At 42.8% G+C, this 12,069-nt stretch overlaps 1 protein-coding gene and 1 pseudogene across 8 annotated transcripts in view; both read left to right on the top strand.

Moving 5' to 3' along the window:
* The first annotated feature begins 1,270 nt into the window (after positions 1-1,270).
* Positions 1,271-12,069, top strand: part of Cyp4b1 (cytochrome P450, family 4, subfamily b, polypeptide 1) — a 38,489-nt gene continuing 27,690 nt past the window's right edge. For 2 of the 7 annotated variants that reach the window (XR_015687511.1, XM_087660329.1), the window contains exons 1-2: positions 1,271-1,524; positions 2,022-2,114. The gene's annotated coding sequence lies outside the window, so the exon portion shown is untranslated. Of the gene's footprint in view, positions 1,525-1,667; positions 1,699-1,759; positions 2,115-12,069 lie in introns of those variants that run through there. The other 5 variants (XM_087660330.1, XM_087660335.1, XM_087660331.1 and 2 more) reach the window with 5 other exon arrangements.
* On the top strand, positions 6,559-9,002 carry Fdps-ps2 (farnesyl diphosphate synthase, pseudogene 2; annotated as a pseudogene). Its single transcript, XR_015620441.1, has one exon. The product of XR_015620441.1 is annotated as a farnesyl diphosphate synthase, pseudogene 2 (transcript).

The following is a 12,069-nucleotide window of genomic DNA, read 5'->3' as shown; positions in this document are numbered from 1 at the left end:
ATATGTTGTCAGCATCAGGGCTACATTCATTTTTAGGAGCTTTTCTTCTTTGTATAATATGAGCCATTTCTGGCTGCTATTGATCACTCCAGGTGATCTCTAGCTTGTGTACATTCAAGCTGAGAGATGTCAGTATCCAAAGCTGAGACGGGTCTCCTATGTGTGCAGGAAAGAGGAGAAAACTGACAGAACACTGAATTCAGTGGATTATTCTCTTGGTAAGTGCAAAGCCAATAGACACAATCAGACAATGAAAGAACAGAGCAACGTTCATTACCTGCAGCAGATAATGGAATCACTCCCCAAAGCACATGTTCCCTGACAAAGTAGATACAGGGATTTTACTCAGAGAACCCATACACAGGAAAGTACCTGGGGTGGGCACATTCCCAAGTATGCCCATTCTATACCTAGCACTCCCAGGTTAAGATCACAGTTGAGGGATGATGGACACAGTCCTGGATATATGTAGCCCAAGGTCTTGGAGCATATGCTTGAAAGGCTAAGATGCTGAAGAGAAACACACTTGAACATGCTTACTTTGCATCATGAAGATGGCAGAGAAATATTTTCGGGAGCACTTGGCTTGCTCCACAAAGATGGCTGTCAGGAGCACTTCTGGTCTTGTTCTGCTTCCCCACCCCCCCCCCGAAGGGTTTTAGATGAAATCAAAGGAACTAAAGGAAAGGTGTGTTAACACAAGAGTTTGCCTCTCAGGATACCTGCCCATTTAACTAACATTAGAACTGTTAATCCGTTTTCTTCAGGACAGTGGCCCTGTTCTGGTTCACCTTGTGGCTTCGTATTGCTGACCCAGAGGGAGCTGCAGTGGGAGTTACAGACTGTCTCTCAAGTTCCTGTTCACTGGGACGTTTCTTTGTGTTTTATAGCTCCTGTCATCTCTTTGTTGACTCCTAATGGCCTTTTCATCCTTTTCTTGGACTGTAAACTCTCCTTATCTACCCTGACTTATGATTCAGGGAGTCATATGCAGGAAGCTTCCCATCAGCCGTCTCACCCCAGATGAAAATACTGCTGATACTGAGAGTTTTAGTGAACTTATAAATGATGATGATATTATGTCCTGTCATTAAAGTTTTACATTTTTATCCACTGACAATTTCATATGTGTATATAGTGTATCTTAGTCATGTACATTCTCCTCCCCCTCTCCAGACCTCCCCATGTCTCTTTCTCACTTTCATATCTTCCTCTTCTTTCTCCTCCTCTTCTTCCTCTTCTTCTTTTACAATTAGTAATACCCACAAGCACATGGGTGTGGGGCCATTGAATGCAACACAGGAAATCTATCAGAAGTCATATCCCTGAAGAAAATTGCCTTCCTCCAGCAGCCACAGACACTCAGTAGCTCCTCACCTGAGGGTGGGACCTCATAAGCATCTGTCTCATCTACTTTGGAATAGCGACTGCTTGCTCCTGGGATGAGTATCCAAGCTGTTGTGAGTTCATGAATAGAATGGCTATTCCACATCCAGAGAGCAGCTTTTTGACTTATCACAGCCTGTAAGTTCCTGGTTTTGTTGTTCTACCTTCTGGGGACAAATACAAAAGGTCTCCACTTTCTTCCTCCCCAGGGAACTCTTTGTGGGAGGATAAGGACCGGATCTGGAGCCTGAAATGCCTTTTTTTAAAAGATTGTTTTTTCCATGCCTGTGGCAGATGGCCATGGGGTAAGAGGTGACTAGTGCTGGCTTTAACCTTCCCCATTCTGAGCACAGGATTTCCTCTTGTCTCTTTCACCACTGCATTTTATCACAGTCAGAAAGGCCTCTGACCAAGTTTTGGAGAAGAAAGGAGAACAAATAAAGTGGCTGGCATGTTTAGAACTTTGTGCCTCTGGATAAAGCGGAGGGTCCTTGTACTGCTTTAAAACACATGGGCCCTTGGCAGTGGCTTTTCTCTGTGGAGGCACTATAGGCTGCTGAAGTATTAAGCCAGGATTAACTATTTGAAAAATATTTTATGGAAATTCTTTTGTTTGTTTTTGTTTTTCGAGGCAGGGTTTCTGTGTGTAATCCTGTCTGTCATGAAGTTCACTCTGAAGACCAGGCTGGCCTTGAACTCAGACAGCTTCCCGAGTGCTGGGATTAAAGGTGTGTACCATCACCTGACTAACAAGTTGCTTTTTATTTATTATTAATTACTTATATTTTATTTTATTTTATTTGTGTGTGTGTGTGTGTCTGTGTCTGTGTCTGTGTCTGTGTCTGTGTCTGTATGTATGTGTGTCACATGTGTGAAGGAACCTGTAGAGGTCAGAAGCAGGTGACAGATCTCCTAGATTTGGAGTTACAGGCAGTTGTATACTGACTGCCATGTGAGTTGGGAACCCAGCCTGGGCCTTCTGTAAGAGCAGTAAGTGCTCTTGACTGCTGAGCCATCTCTCTAGCTTCAGAATTAACTGAGAATTAATTTTAGTAAGTTGTTTTCTAAAGGACTAGAATGTCTGCCAACACAGAGTCTCACAGATCTGCTTGATTTCAGTTCATACTGTGCTCAGTTGGGATAAACTACCATAAAAGGCTTTCTCCTTCCCAGTTCCTCCTTGTTATTGTCACCTTCTTGTTGGCTACAGCTTGTTCAACATCCAGAACTTTGCTGTCCAAGTCCCGGAAGGAATCTGTGATTCCCTACAACTTGGTCCTGTGCTCCCTTGAATTTGTGTGAGCCTCTCAGGTCTAGTCATCTCAGAGTGTTAGAACCCTTGGTGTAGGCTTAATGCAGGAAGTATATAGATGGGGAGAATCTAAGTCTCCTTTAGAAACTAGTAGATAGAGCTTGTAAAATAGTGACTCAAAGGACCCATCATGGAGGTAATTTTTTTTTAAAGACTAAGCCTTTCTTTTTCTTTCTTTTTTTCTTTCTTCCTTCCTTCCTTCCTTCCTTCCTTCCTTCCTTTCTTTCTTTCTTTCTTTCTTTCTCTTTCTTTCTTTCTTTTTGATTTATTCACTTATTTCATGTATGTGAGTACACTGTTGCTGTCTTCAGACACACCAGAAGAGGGCACCATCAGATTCCATTACAGATGGTTATGAGCCACCATGTGATTGCTGGGAATTAAACTCAGAACATCTGGAAGAGCAATTAGTGCTCTTAACTGCTGAGCCATCTCTCTAGCCCCTGCCATGGAGGTTTGATATACCTCCTCAATGAAATCTAGGAAATGCAGTGACTATATCACATGGCAATAGAGATACTCAGAAAACATTAAACAAATGTAACTATTCCTTTTGGATTAAAGGCATTGAATCGAGATAGGTTAGCATGGGTTTAGCAGGAGATATAGGTACACATGCAGAAGAAGTTGTCTAAGATGTGTAGGTCTGAAATAGCAAAGCAAGGGTGAAAAATCCCATGGCCTCAACTCATGGAGAGTACAGTTCCTATTTCTCACCATTGTTGTAACTGGACATACCAAAAGATATCATTTAAATCTCCTTTCTATTTTCCTTCAGTTCCTACATATAAACTATCAGTAGGAAAAGGGGCTTATGAAAAACAGAGGAAGAAAGGGGGACATGTGCTCATGGCCATAGGTAGAAACTGAGGTGGAGAGAAAAAAAAACAACCCTTGTTATAGAACTTACAAGACAGATAACTAATATCTTACATTATAAGACAATTTTATTATTAAAACACTCTTGTTAAATACTAAAAATTTCAAAACAATTTTGTATTAGACTAGCTTAAAAAACAAAAATAAAGATTAATTTTAGGATTAGCCTGTGTGTAGATGTGCAGAGATAGTTACATGATTTCTGGGCTTTGCTCCATCTAAAATTATATATATAAAATGTTTATGTATATTTATATGTATATATAAATTAATGTTGAGTTGATATAATTATGCTAGTGGAAAAATAAAAATTTCACTTAACGATAATTTATTTTTAATGGAAAACATATCTTGTTATAAATTCTGAGATTGGATATTTTTATATCTACTTTGATGATTATGTACATTTAAAGTTATCCAGATTTTATATCTTATTAAGATAATGGATTATGTTTCCAGGTGTTTCTCTGGGATTTTGACTACTTATGAGCCTATCTCAAGCAATGTCAAAATTCTATTAAGTTTATGTTAGTCTTTTAAATGACAACTTTATAAGAAGGTATTTAAAGTATTTTCAGTAAAATTAATACCCTATGTACTAGGAAGTTGTGTAGTTGTCTTCCTGAAATTGGTGTATTATCAAAAGCTTACAGCTACAGACATGTAATCAGTACATGTAAAGGCCAGCAAATGCTGTTTTACTTAGTGTATCTTGTCTGTTAGCATCTAAAATGACCTTTGAAATCCTTTTGATATGTCTTTTATTTTTTAATCCATACCACTCAGCTGAAAACATGTCATTTATGCAGGCCCCTTTAAAACCATGACCTATAGCATTTTCCCCTGACAAAATAAATATTTTGTTATTGTATACGTGTGATATGCTTGTATCTCAGAAAACGAGTCTGTCTGTGGTTACCTGCACTATTCCTTAAACATGTAAGAGGTCTAAACTCATGATTGTCAGTGCTATAGATCTATAAGTGACAGCCCATTCTGTCCATCACATGTACAAAGCAGGAATGGACTCTTTAAGCAGTATTTTATCCAGAGAGCCAAGAATCTGAGAAGGTAACGGGTTAGTGTTCCACAGATTGGTTTCCCATCTAATCTTCAGCCAGCAGACTTTATAGAGGGGGAACAGAAGCAATCATCCCAGGACTTGGTCACCCCTGTGGTCAGGGGGTCAGTCTTGGCTCTAAGACTATGTGGTGTTGATGTTTTTCTTATCATCTCCCTGGAGCAGGAGAAGTTCACAAACACCCAGGCCATTGAATCTTGAATTCCTCTTGAGCAGTCACTTGGATTCCATCTGGATGAAAGGTTAAGGCAGAGCAAACAAATCATTAACAGAGTGTACACATAGATTCCTTCTTATGGAGTAAAGTACAGTGTATTATGTAATTTGCTCTGCCCTTACTGTTGCGTCCCTACGGTAACTGTTAACCTACTGAAGCAAAGACTAGAAAGTAGAAGCTGAGGCTGGAGAGTTAGCTCAGTGGTTAAGTGTGTTTGCCGCACTTCCACAGGACCTGACTTTGGTTCACAGTACCCACTTTGGAACACTCAAAACTGTCTGGGACTCTAGGTCCAGGGCATCTGATGCCCTTTTCTGGCATCCATGGGCATCTTCACACACACACACACACACACACACACACACACACACACACACGTTTTAAAATGTAGAAGCTGGGTTTATTGTTGTTGTTGATGCTGTTGGTGGTGTGCCTGTGCGTGTGCATGCGGATGCATGTCCGCTCACGTGACAAGGGTACATGTGGAGGTTGGGGGACAGTTTTGTGGAGTTGGTTCTTTCTTCCCACCCTTACCTGGGTTCTGGGGATAGGACTCAGGTCACTAGGCTTGTGTAGCAAATCCCTTTAGTTCCTATTTGGAAGGCTTCTGTGTTGATCTTCTGATTAAATGTGTTCAGTCCTCTTGTACACAAGTCTTCTAAAAGATACAAAGTTGGTAAGAAACTCACCAAGCTGGTGTTATTGGTGCTAACTCTATCTAGCCTCTGAGCTCTGACCATGATAACTCCTGCTAGTATGAACTCAGGATCTCCAAAGATTTGGCCTCTCCTCTCCTCTCCTCTCCTCTCCTCTCCTCTCCTCTCCTCTCCTCTCCTCTCCTCTCCTCTCCTCTCCTCTCCTCTCCTCTCCTCTCCTCTCCTCTCCCCTCTCCTCCTCTTCTGTCCCCTCCCCTCCCCTCCTTTCCTCCCCTCCCCTCCTCTCCTCCCCTCCCCTCCTTTCCTCCTCTTCTGTCCCCTCCCCTCCCCTCCTTTCCTCCCTTCCCCTCCTTTCCTCCTCTCCCCTCCTCTCCTCTCCCCTCCTCCTTCCCCCTCCCCTCCCCTCCTCTCCTCCTCTTCCTGTCTGATCCCCCATCTTCCTCCCACTTCTTTTTTTTTCTTTCTTTTTTTCGGAGCTGGGGACCGAACCCAGGGCCCTGTGCTTGCTAGGCAAGCTCTCTACCACTGAACTAAATCCCCAACCCCCTCCCACTTCTTGATATATATTTCTTTGAAGTTCTGGAGGCCAGAGTCTGAAATCAAGTTATCACCAGGTTTGCTTCTGGAGGAGACAATATGCCCCCAAGAGCCTGCCTCAGCTTCTAGTGGTACCAGGCATTTCTCAGCTTGGACTGTATCGTTCAGTTTCTGCATCTGTGTGGATTGACTGTTTTTAAACAAATTGTATGAAAATGACTAACTTCTAATAGCAACACTGTTTATTATGGAGTTATCAGAATTGGCAATTATCATAACCCAAGGAACCTCATCAGAGGCAGAGGTACAAGACTGAGAGCTTTAGCACAAAAGCTACATTTCATGTAAAGAAAGACATTTCTTAGAAAAATTTATTTTAAAACTAAGGCATGTGGAGAGAATGCTATTTCAGAAAGAGGAAAAAGGACGAGAAATGCTTTTAAGAAGAAAATAATGCTTTATAAAAATGGAATAAGAATAAGTAAACCGAGGAGAATCTGCGTTGAAGCACAGAGCATTTAGCTCCTCTGTCAGAATGAATGGGGAGCAGGAATTGCATGTTTATAACCAAGAAAAGCAGAATTTCATCTCGCACTTCTCCCAGACTGTCAAGGTGCTGACTGAGGATGAACTGGGACACCCGAGACGGGGATGCTATTACCCGGCTCAAGGAGGTCCTGGAGTACAACACTGTAGGAGGCAAGTACAATCGGGGTCTGACGGTGGTACAGGCCTTCCAGGAGCTGGTGGAGCGGAGGAAACAGGATGCTGAGAGACTTCAGTGGGCCCTGGCTGTGGCCTGGTGTGTAGAACTGCTCCAGGCTTTCTTCCTCGTGTCAGATGACATCATGGACTCTTCCCTCGCTCGCCGGGGCAGATCTGCTGGTATCAGAAGCTGGGCATAGGCTTGGATTCCGTCAATGATGCTCTGCTTCTGGAAGCCTCCATCTACCGCCTGCTGGAGTTCTACTGCCGGGAGCAGCCTTCCTACCTCAACCCGCTGGAACTCTTTCTACAGAGTTCCTATCAGACTGAGATCGGGCAGACTCTCGATCTCATCACAGCACCCCAGGGCCATGTGGATCTTGGTAGATACACTGAAAAGAGGTACAAATCTATTGTCAAGTACAAGACAGCTCTCTACACTTTCCACCTGCCCACGGGGCTGTTGTGTTCATGGCAGGGATTGATGAAGGAACACGCTAACGCTCTAAAGATTCTGCTGGAGATGGGTGAGTTCTTTCAGATCCAAGATGACTACCTTGATCTCTTTGGAGACCCCAGTGTGACCGGAAAGGTCGGCCCTGACATCCAGGACAACAAATGCAGCTGGCTAATGGTTCAGTGTCTGCTGTGAGCCACTCCTCAATAGCGCCAGATCTTAGAGGAGAATTATGGGCAGAAGGACCCAGAAAAAGGGGCGCGGGTGAGAGCACTGTATGAGGCGCTGGATCTGCAGAATGTGTTCTTCAAGTACGAGGAAGACAGTTACAACGGCCTCAAGAGGCTCATAGAGCAGTGCTCCGCGCCCCTGCCCCCATCCATCTTCCTGGAACTAGCAAACAAGATCTACAAGCGGAGAAAGTGACCTCGAATTGTAGAGGCTGGGAGGGAGAGATCGCAATAAATTATTGTTCAACAGCAGTAAACAACAACAACAACAACAACAACAACAACAAAAGTAAACATTTTGGGACTTCTCAACTCAAAGATAAAAAATGGCTCATATTCAAATGTATTATATATTTTTTATTATTTTAATTATAGTTCTACCACCAAAATCTATAACATGGGAGATTCTCTTACCCACTTTAGCTGCCATTTGAGATGCAGCCTTGCTCCCTTCTGGACCACAGTGTACGGGTGCTGACTCTGAGAAAACACTATCAGAAGACTGTGCTATGTCTAAAAAGGCTAATGCGTTTGCAAAATGAATGATTTTTAATATAAATGCAAACCAATGAAGTGCTCCTGCAGTTGTATTTCTTCACCTTTGCTAGTTCCCCAATAACCACACAGAGAAACTAAGTTTTATTTCAAGCTGCATCTCAATATCTGGGCAGTGGTTGATCTAATAATCCTGTATGCTAATCTGGCCACTTCCCAGCTTCATCTCCATGATGCTTGCCATTTAATATTGTTCCAGCTCTCTTTGCTTTAGAGGTTTGTTCCCACGGTGTCTTCTTGGATCTTCTCCCAGCCATCAACCTGAATTCTCCTCTTTCTCCTCCTGTCGGCTGATGAAAGCACCCCTCACCCCCAGCCCAGTCTCTCTTCTGCCCAGTCACTGGGTGATCAGCATTTATTGATAGGGCAGAGAATAAATGGCAAGAACTGTTTATATAGACTTGAGACAGGAGATTCTAGACATAAGCATTACAATGCCAGTCCAGATTGAAACAAGATATGAGGGCAGAGAAACCAGCACTTGAGTACACAAGGATAAACTTTACACTGTGCACAAAGCACTGTGCCCACATGGGTTGGCTGCCCAGGAGGAGGGAGTGAGAACAGCTCTAAGTTCCTGAGCCTTTGGTGTGCTGGTACCACATGTCTCCAGCTGGTAAAGTGCTGAGCAGGCTCTTCAGCCTCTCACGTGCTTTTCCTCTGTACTCTGCGAACACATGTAAACATTTCTCTGGGGATATAAAGATATCTTGAGATACTTGTCCAGAACATCCTAGAAAGCTGTTTTGTGTGTAGATAAGATTGTACAGCCTGACACACTCCCAGTCTTATCCCTGTTGTGAGTCATCAGAGGTCTAAACCATCAGCCTCTCAAGGCTCCACGAAGTCCTTCTGGCTTCCTGTGTAGGAACTCTCCTGCCAGACCTGGTGTCTACCTGTGTCTTTACCAGTGGTTTCTCACTTACCCCATGTTGTGCTTTGCTCTGGGTCATGTGACAAAAATAAAGAGAAGTTGGTGATATTTTAGCTTGGTGTTTATCTTGGTATAAGAGATCCGCTTCATACTGGGTTGTCAGAAAAGTATACCCTGATTTCCTGAGTGATACAGAGAAGGGGAGTATAGCGTATTATAGTCCTTATAATGCTCTGCAGGAGATTTGTGTAGAAAATAATCTATGAGGCTTGAAAATTATAAATTTATAACACTAATTCTGAGTACTCATTAGAAATAGGACTGTACAGGAGAATTTTGAGGTTCCGGTCCTTTATCTGTTACAGCAAAAGTTTCTTTTCATATTTTTCTTTATTATAGTTTTATTGTTTGAAACCATTTTAAAATTTAAATATATTTTGATCTTATTCTCCTCCCCAAGTCCTTTTCATATCTTATAGGCATCACACTACTGTAGATAAAGGGTTTGAAGTTGGCTTGGTGTTTACCTTTTTCCCTTGACAGAGCACAGAGTATTTTCATGCATCCATGATTCTGGAAAGTAGGAGTGAAGGCTCTATGTAGGCACCAGCTCTACACTGCCATGTTGGATGAGTTGAGTAGGTGTTGTTTTTAGCAAGGGGGCCTTTCAGCTAGCTTTCTAATACTGCCTAAGCCTGCCTGGTTAGAAGCAGTACACACACACACTTAGGGGGGGGGGGAGAGAGAGAGAGAGAGAGAGAGAGAGAGAGAGAGAGAGAGAGAGCAAGCGAGCAAGCGAGAGAAAGAGAGAGATGTCTTATAGAATAGTTGGTTTCCCTTTAAGAATCTACATTTTTATTTGTTTATTTTATATTTATTTTATTTTTGTGGCTTGAATGTTTGCATGTACGTGTGTGCCTGGATACCAGGGCTGTCTGAAGAGAGTGTCAGAGCCCTAAAAACGGAGTTATAAATGGTTTGTGAGTAAACATGTGGGTGCTGAGAACCAAATCTGGGTTCTGTGGAATAGCAACAAGTGCTCTTTTTTTTTCTTTTTATAATTTAAATTTTTATTGAAAATAGAATATTTTCATACAATATATTCTGATCACAGTCTCCCATTCCTTGTATTTTTCCAGGTCTTCTCTACCTCCCTACCCACTCAAATCTGCACACTTCCTTTCTCCTCTCAATAAAAAACAAACTGACAACAAACAAGGAATATGTACAGACATACATACACATACTTGCACACACAGAAGTTCTTTAAAAACACAAAATCACAATTCATAATATATAACTAAAAGAATTGTAAGGTTAAAAAAAAAACCCAAGGAGTTGTGAGACAAAAACCTTCCAAAAATGCCATCTAGTTCCTTTGTGTTGCTTATCTGTGACTCTCCAATTGTCTTAGGGTTTCCATTGCTATGAAGAGAAACCATGACCAAGGCAAGTCTTATAAGGACAACATTTCATTGGGGCTGGCTTACAGGTTCAGAGATTCAGTCCGTTATCTTCAAGGCAGGAGCATGGCAGCTTCCAGGCAGGCATGGTGCAGGCAGAGCTGAGGGCTCTACATCTTCGTCTGAAGGCTGCTAGAAGACTATTTCTAGACAGCTAGGAGGAGGGTCTCAAAGCCCACCCCTACAGTGACACACTTCCTCTAAAAGGCCACACCTACTCTATCAAGGCCACACCTCCTAGTAGTGCCACTCCCCAGACAAGCATATTCAAACTACTATAGCAATGTACGGGCCCATGGCAGGCAACCATGAGATCATGGTTACAATGGCTGTGTCATGGCCAAAAGACAGTATTTCATGATCAGCTCTCCACCGTCCATCTCATCTTTCTGCTCCATCTTCCTCCATGTCCTCTGAACCTGAGATGATCTGATGAACTTCCTGTCTGGGGCTGAGCACTCAGCCATCACTGATTCTCAGTACTTGTGAGTGCCATTCACTCACTGTCAGAGGGGAGCCATTTGACTAAGGCTGAGAGGAGCACTTGTTGTTGGTCATTTTTTTTTTTTAACAAAGAGAGCTTTTTATTAACTTGAGTGTTTCTTATTTACATTTCGAGTGTTATTCCCTTTCCCCGGTTTCCAGGCAAACATCCCCCTAATCCCTCCCCTCCCCTTCTTTATGGGTGTTCCCCTCCCCACCCTCCCCCCATTACTGCCCTCCCCCCAACACTCACGTTCACTGGGGGTTCAGTCTTAGCAGGACCAAGGGCTTCCCCTTCCACTGGTGATCTTACTAGAATATTCATTGCTACCTATGAGGTCAGAGTCCAGGGTCAGTCCATGTATAGTCTTTAGGTAGTGGCTTAGTCCCTGGAAGCTCTGGTTGATTGGCATTGTTGTTCATAAGGGGTATCGAGCTCCTTCAAGCTCTTCGAGTTCTTTCTCTGATTCCTTCAACAGGGGTCCCGTTCTCAGTTCAGTGGTTTGCTGCTGGCATTCGCCCCTGTATTTGCTGTATTCTGGCTGTGTCTCTCAGGAGCGATATACATCCGGCTCCTGTTGGCCTGCACTTTTTTGCTGCATTCATCTTGTCTAATTGGATGGCTGTATATGTATGGGCCACATGTGGGGCAGGCTCTGAATGGTGTTCCTTCTGTGTCTGTTTTAATCTTTGCTTCTCTATTCCCTGCCAAGGGTATTCTTGTTCCCCTTTTAAAGAAGGAGTGAAGCATTCACATTTTGATCATCTGTCTTGAGTTTCATTTGTTCTAGGCATCTAGGGTAATTCAAGCATTTGGGCTAATAGCCACTTATCAGTGAGTGCATACCATGTATGTCTTTCTGTGTTTGGGTTAGCTCACTCAGGATGATATTTTCCAGTTCCAGCCATTTGCCTACGAATTTCATAAACTCGTTGTTTTTGATAGCTGAGTAATATTCCATTGTGTAGATGTACCACATTTTCTGTATCCATTCCTCTGTTGAAGGGCATCTGGGTTCTTTCCAGCTTCTGGCTATTATAAATAAGGCTGCAATGAACATAGTGGAGCACATGTCTTTTTTATATGTTGGGGCATCTTTTGGGTATATGCCCAAGAGAGGTATAGCTGGATCCTCAGGCAGTTCAATGTCCAATTTTCTGAGGATCCTCCAGACTGATTTCCAGAATGGTTGTACCAGTTTGCAATCCCACCAACAATGGAGGAGTGTTCCTC

This window comes from Rattus norvegicus, chromosome 5, assembly GCF_021556685.1.
Source record: "Rattus norvegicus strain SHRSP/BbbUtx chromosome 5, alternate assembly SHRSP_T2T, whole genome shotgun sequence".
In the NCBI taxonomy this organism is placed as follows: Eukaryota; Metazoa; Chordata; class Mammalia; order Rodentia; family Muridae; genus Rattus; species Rattus norvegicus.
This window is presented reverse-complemented; position numbering and strand designations above follow the sequence as displayed.